We start from the raw sequence: 7,000 nt of genomic DNA on the forward strand, positions 1-7,000 counted from the left end.
TTAAGTCAATTATACTTTATATCTAATTAATCAAATTGTATAGCTGTAGTCCTTGCATAAGCTCAGCTCACAAATTCTTTTATGTGATATCACTAGTGCATATGTATTGGTCTGTATGTAATCTTCTATTTACGACCACAATTGAGTCCAAAATTTCTATTGTGAAATGTGTATATTTTAAAAAGCATTTATTTATATCTTTCAAGTACTATTTGTATGTGAATTATAACTATGTTTGCCCAATTTGAATAATTGGAGAAAGGGGCTAGTTAGAATAAATGTGATTTGGTTATCCAGAATCCTGTGCACCAGACAAATAGTATACATGGGTTTGCGCTCTCTCGCTCTCCTCTGTGTGTATGTGTGTATATTATCTTGTAATTCAAATATGAGTCATATTTTAACCTGGTTAAATTATATCAGGGTTATAAAGGCCTTTTTTCTACCCTGCATTAGGCTTTTCTAGAAATAATGATTTATCATCTCTGGAAGCAGAATTATTTCCATTGTATTATTAAACATTTTTCATAGTTTGTCTGAGTAAAGAGCATAATTTTATGAGAACTGGACATTTCTCATATTTTGTCTCAGTAAAGAACATAATTTTACAAGGACTGCTGCCACTGAATAAACTCCCAACAATTGAGCACTCAGGTTAATGATTTTAAGTGATATTTATACCAAAGTATGCTATTTGCAAGAGGGAAAAAAAAAAGACTCCCACTCCCATCTTCTTTCAGCTAGATAGCAATGAAGCTTAACTCAGGCGATCTTACATATAGGCCTAATGCCATCCACTATACTTAGATATACGTTAGAGAAATTGCTGAACACAGTGGTATCACTGAATTAAAACCAGAAGGAAGGGCAGCAGGCAGCTCCCTATGGATTTAAAATCAACCTATCCTAAAACACCCCATGTGTTCTTTAGAATAGCTATGGGTTATGAAATTTATTCTTCAAGATGGATTTGTGCAGATCTTAAATTCCCCAGGCGGATATCTATGCAAATAGAGCTCCTTTCTGTCTTTAGGTATTTATGGCCACCATTTCAAAGTCTGTTTTTTCTAGCAAGCTTGGTCACTTAGAATAGTCACAACTGCTAGATCTTCCTGTGACTGATACTAGTTATTTGAAGCAGGTTGGGGTCTGACACAATCATATCCAGTTTGATACAATAGCAAAATTGTCAAGGTGCCCAACAGCTTCTTGGTAAGAAGAATCCGGATATGGTTGAAAAAGAGGAAAAAGGAACTCTAGTCTTTAAAAGCTTATGTCAAGTCTGAACTTTGTATTATTCAGTATCTGAACTTTGGTGTGAGTCTTGAAATAAGGGACTTCTAATATTATTTGTTTAAAAGGGGGCACACGTAGCTTTTTATAACCCACCCTCAATAAACTGAGCTGCTGTTCTAATTTTAAAAATAACTTTTCTAAAGACTCAGTGTAGTCTCTCCAAAAGGAATTCAAGATTTTTGGATGCTTTGAAAGCCCAAAGGGATTTTTAAGACAGTTACTGTCCTCATATGTAAGTCCCCATATGTCCTCACATATGAATGTATGTAATAAGTCTATTCAATATTTGAAATTATAAAATATTCAAAAATTAAGACAGCAGACTAATCTTAGCGTACAGTATTACATATTTCATCTCTCCCCACGTATCTTGCAGTGGATTTCAATAATCTTTCAATAAAAAAAGACAACAGAGTAAAATAAATCAAAATGATTTGACTTAAAATGCGGCTCAAAAAAAATAAAATAAAAGAGGGCAGATGACAGTGTTAAAATAAGCCTTTATGCTTCTGGGCCTTTCAACATTTTAAAATAAACTTAGTTTGACTTTGTAACCGATTAAAACAGATAACTTGATTAATTCCCAGCTCCCGCGGCATTTTCAAACAATCCAAGAAACTCGTTTTCGCGTTCTCAGAAGTGTTTGGTTAGCTTTAAAGGGCGCAAAAGGAGCCTTGGGGGATGTGCTGGTGAGGTTGAAGGGCAAGTTTTCTTAGCAGTTTATTTCTATTCAATCAGCAAACATTGGCTTCTTCTCAGGATATAGGTTGGAATCTCGACCCTCAATCCGACCACAGGTTTGCCCAGGAATAAGACTCAGTGGGATTTTTTTCTTTCGACCAAACAGAACCTTCGCGGTTTCTCTAGAAAGTCTTTCGTACCAGCCTCAGGCCCGTTGAGTTCAGGGGAGGGAAAAGAGCCCCCACGGCGACCTTCTTCCCCCCCCACCACCACCACCACCACCACCATTCGCCCCAAACTGAAGAAGCGTCGACCGGGATCTCGCCAGGTCGGCCGAATTGTGGAAAGCAGGTCTTCGCGGCTTCCTCGGAGGTTGTCGTCCCCGCCCGTCCGTTTTGCTTCAAGGGTTTCCTTCGCTTGTGCGCTCAGGAATGGGGCGGCTGCTATTTAGGATACGGGTGTAAATACGCCGACGAGGCGGTTTGAAGGGAATGAATTTAAATAGCTGGAAGCAAAACGCGGCAGGCAGGCTGGATGATTTCTCAGCTTAATTTAATAAATAAACAAATACATAAATACATAATACATAGACAAATACATAAACAAAGCGACGGAGCGGGAACAGGCAGGGGAAGGAACAGTCGAGCTCTCCTTTTTACCTCAGGGGTCCCCAAACTTGGCACCGTTAAGACTTGTGGACTTCAACTCCCAGAATTCTCCAGCCAGCAAAGCTGGCTGGAGAATTCTGGGAGTTGAAGTCCACAAGTCTTAAAGTTGCCAAATTTGGAAACCTCTGTTTTTACACACTAACTAAACCGCTGCGTCGTTCGTTTGAAAACGGCGAAACAAACGAGAAGCGCAGAAAATTGCGTCCTTGGCCCCGGGAGATCCCGATTCTCCCCCTTTTTGACATCCGGCGTTGTCTACCTAAGGACAAGATCAAAGAGCTTGGAGAAGGCCTGCAAAAGGGTCGGCTCGGATTACAGCAGTCTGGGCAGCCTTCACGTCCGGACGAGGATTTGACAGGCGATGTGCGCGCGTCTGCGTGGGTGTTAACCGGGAAGGAGGGAGTGAGGGGGAGAGAGAGAACTTCAGCACACGCGTGGAAGGGCTCCTTCGTGTTTTTAACCTCCCGCGCGCCCAGGCCAGATGGGAATCGGTTTGAAATCCAGCTCATTCTCTCGGGGTCGCTTTCTTCATTCAACTGCCGGAGCTGAGAGGGAGGACAGCTTTCACTTGAAAGGAGCCAGCTGCCCGATTAAAAACTGGCCGTGACTGGCACCGGTCTCCCAGATTCACTGGAGGAAAGCGAGAATCTCTCGGAAGTCAGTCAGTCAGGCTCGATTCCATCTCCACGACGCCTTGCAGTTTTGCTGGCGCAAGCGGCAGGGCGAAGAGCAGCAGAGAGGACTTGTAACTTGACTTTTCTGGACGGATCTCGGGCTGGAGGAAGCGCCTGAGCTGAGCTCCCTTTGACTTGCGGGAAGGAGCAGTGGGGGTGGGGTGGGGGCTGCGGGGGGGGAAGAGAAGCTATTTCTTTCAGTGTTTTGAATTCCTTCCGATTAAAACACGGCTGAATGCAGAGAATTATAGCAAGGTATTTGTGCTCCTGGGCTTAATAATGGGAAGTGCTTGTTATCTGGATGGCCAAATGCGTTATTTGTGGATAAATGTCATTTGGCTGTGAAGAAGAAGAAGAGGAGGAGGAGGAGGAGGAGGTAGAGGCGGTAGTAGGTAATGTCACTTTTAATGGCTCCTGGCATGCATGCTAGCTCAGGGAGTTCATTGATGAGTCAGTATCTTATCTGTTGCTACTCCCTGGGAAGTCACTTTTATCAACCAGATTGCCATTTCTTGGATTATATACGGGATTTTCTCCCCTCCTCATACTCTGATCCAATTGCAAAGACCCATTCCTTAAAATCCAGAGATCTTTTAATTCATATGTGCAACTGGTATTGTATTTCAATCAAAACTCTGGCTCCCCACCCACCCCCAATTATTTACCTTATATTCACACAACCACATGAGCAGTTTATTGTGGTTACAAGGGCACATTCTTTCTAGAATTTCAGTTTTTATTTGTTGTCTTGCTTAGAGGGAAAGTGGAGAAATTTTATTTAGACCATGATACAATGAATTATAGCTTACAAATGTGCATTCTTTTTATTAAAATATGTCTGAAAAGTCGCTTCAAGATTCCTTCTGATTTGGGGGGTCCATGGATTAACACAGCTCTTCTACAATTTGGTTCCACTTAGATTTCCTTTGTTGCATGTAGAGTTCAGAACTGAGCCTGAACTTAGTTGCAGATGTGGGTAGAGTATGTGCCGAAAAATCAAAGATATGGCATTCAGGGGTCAAGCAAAGTTTCAGTAAGTATAAAAAATCTCTTCACAACATATTGATTGGCCATCTTTACTGTACAATCTTTACAGTAAAAGTACCATCTTTACTGTTGCTTGGAAGACATCTGTGTTTACATGTTCTAATTATTAAACAGAATCAAACAGTAGGATCCAGTTATTTCTAAGTTCATTGTTTGCAGGCAAGGCTGACTTTAGTGACTCTAGACTAGCTCTGTTTTCAGAATTTAGACCTGTCTTCATTTATATTCATGGCACAGTTATGCCCTGACACTTATTATCTTCTCCCTTGATTCAATGATTTTGCATTTCTCTAGTCCCTAAAATGGGTTTAAAACATTATTGTATCAGTAAAAGTCTCCCCCTTTATCCCAACTCCATGGATAGCCTCAATATTATAAAATATATAAAGGCATGTCATACCATTCATAACTTTGAGAGCAAGTTAGATGGCTCAACTGAGACTAGGAAGAGAAATGATAGAGGCAGGACAGGAATCAGCAATGAGGATAGCAAATGTTATGCCATTGTGGGTGGATGTGTTTGTTTTTTGTTAAATAAATATGGGTAGATACCACTTTAAACCACTAATAGGGAAGTGCTTTTGCGTTAAATTTAGACTTTATGATGGAATAGTTTAGCAGAGAATAATGATAGTTTTATGAGACTATATAAATTAAGAGCTGTTAATCTTTGATTTATTAATTCTTTTTTGTCTATTCTTTTCAAGTGGGCATATGTTTACTTCCTTCTCCCTCCTTTGTCTTCCAGAAGCAAGCTCATGATAATTATGTATATGTTTTTATTATGTTTAATATTGGTTGCTATTCAGAAGCATATATTGGAGGTGGGCAGCCTTGTAAATCTGTAAATAAATAAAATTTAAGATGGGAGAAAGTAACCAACTCAACGTCAACCATTGCTGATGCTTAGTGGTGATATGAATGTTCAACTCTCTGAGAGAAGAAGGCCAATATTATAAACTAACCACAGGGTTATTTGTTTCATATGTATTTTGGAAGTTGAGATATTATTAGGTTGGAACTTGACAATGCACTGTTATTCAAAAATGTTCATGAATGTTTATGAGTGTTATTAAAAATGTTTAAGAATGAAAATTTATTTAAAAAAAATAACTTTAAAAATGCTTATCATGATTAAACTATCAGAATAAGATGGGGAAGAACTGAATTTATCTTTTCCACTCAGTTTGGGCTCACAACGCATATCTCAGTTATTGTATCTCAGCTAGATCAACTGCACTAGACTTGTTATGAGAATAAAAAACTGTACAGAGTCCCTTTTGCTATGTTTCAGATATGGGGAGAACCTATCTGTAATAAATAAATATCCTTGCTGTTTAATTTATGATATACTGCATTTGTCTGAAGGAAAGACTAGTTTTTCATCAAATAAATTATTTTTTTTAATTATTTTTTCAAATGGAGCAGCAGCAGCATTCTGAAAATATTGAAAACAGATAATTCTTTGCCTGATTAATCTTCCTCGTCGTTTTTTTTAAAATCCAGAGATATTTCTATTGCAAAATATAACAGGCGTGTGTTCCTAGGCTGTTCAAGACCCATACAGCCAATATTCGCAGAGATGCCATGGCGCCGAGGAATAATTCTGTACTAATGTTACCCTTCCGACTTCAAATGCCATTGTATGTGATTTCATTTTCTTCAAATATACGAAGCCAGTCCTATTAAAACAGCGGAGATAGGCGTTTCCCATGAGGTGAGGTGATGAGCCTTAACGAATCTAGCAGACGATCTTCAATCTTCTTTCAGAACGGGAAAACCAGCTAGCAGACAACGTCGCGGAGTTTCCTTTCCTCTTCGCTCTGTTGCAAAGACTTCCAGAGCAAGGGACGAAGGGGTTTCTACAAAGGGCCCGCTTCTGCTTCTCCCTCCCGCCCCCGCTCCCTGTAGCAGGAAATCCGTCCTGGGATTTTTAATGCGGGGAAGGTGGTTGCTCGATTTCCCCGACTGTATTTCTGCACAAAACAGAACGGATATGAATTACGGTATCGCGATCTGGGGGTTGTGCATGACTTTGCTTGAAAAAATCAATCCAGGGTGCTGTACATTAATGCCTCAGAGAGCGAGATTTTGGAGGGTCCTGAAAAAAAAGGGCTATCCTGTGTTTCCCACATGCATTCCTTGCTGCTCTCTGAAAGCCAGGGATCGATCCAAGGAATAGAAAATGCCTTATCTGAAAAGAGAGGCTGGGCGGCCCGGATGGATGGAGGAGAAGTATATGCTGATGCCCTTAGCTTGCAAACAATACAAAATTACTTCAACCATCCATTATATAATAAATTCCAGACGTACATTCCTTCCTCCCTCCCTCACCCCCTTGCATTGTTTTTACAAATAACTCAAAGCAGCAAAAATATCCAACGCACCTTTCTTTTTCTTACCCCACAAAACAGCCCTGTGAAAGTGGGCTGGGCTTAGAGAGAGTGACTGGCCAAAGTCACCCAGTTGGTTTTTGGAAGGTTAGTCTTTGCTCTATCCCTTATAAAATACTACTACTATTGTTAAATCTGCACACCTAGTAAAATTTAAGGAGATCATTTAAACATATTTATTTTGCTGCTCTCTGTACTCTAGCTCTTTGAGATGACACATGCATTGTGATTGAGATCACTT

The 7,000-nt window shown here is 40.1% G+C and overlaps 1 long non-coding RNA gene across 1 annotated transcript; it reads left to right on the forward strand.

Annotated features, from left to right (window-relative positions):
• The first annotated feature begins 2,742 nt into the window (after positions 1–2,742).
• Positions 2,743–5,776, forward strand: LOC148125459 (uncharacterized). The gene is made up of 2 exons (XR_015744147.1): positions 2,743–4,352; positions 5,074–5,776. It is a non-coding gene; the product is annotated as an uncharacterized LOC148125459 (long non-coding RNA).
• Positions 5,777–7,000: the final 1,224 nt, after the last annotated feature.

The sequence above is a fragment of the Pseudonaja textilis genome, chromosome 6 (assembly GCF_049901715.1).
Source record: "Pseudonaja textilis isolate UNSWEBS1 chromosome 6, rPseTex1.2, whole genome shotgun sequence".
Classification (NCBI taxonomy): Eukaryota; Metazoa; Chordata; class Lepidosauria; order Squamata; family Elapidae; genus Pseudonaja; species Pseudonaja textilis.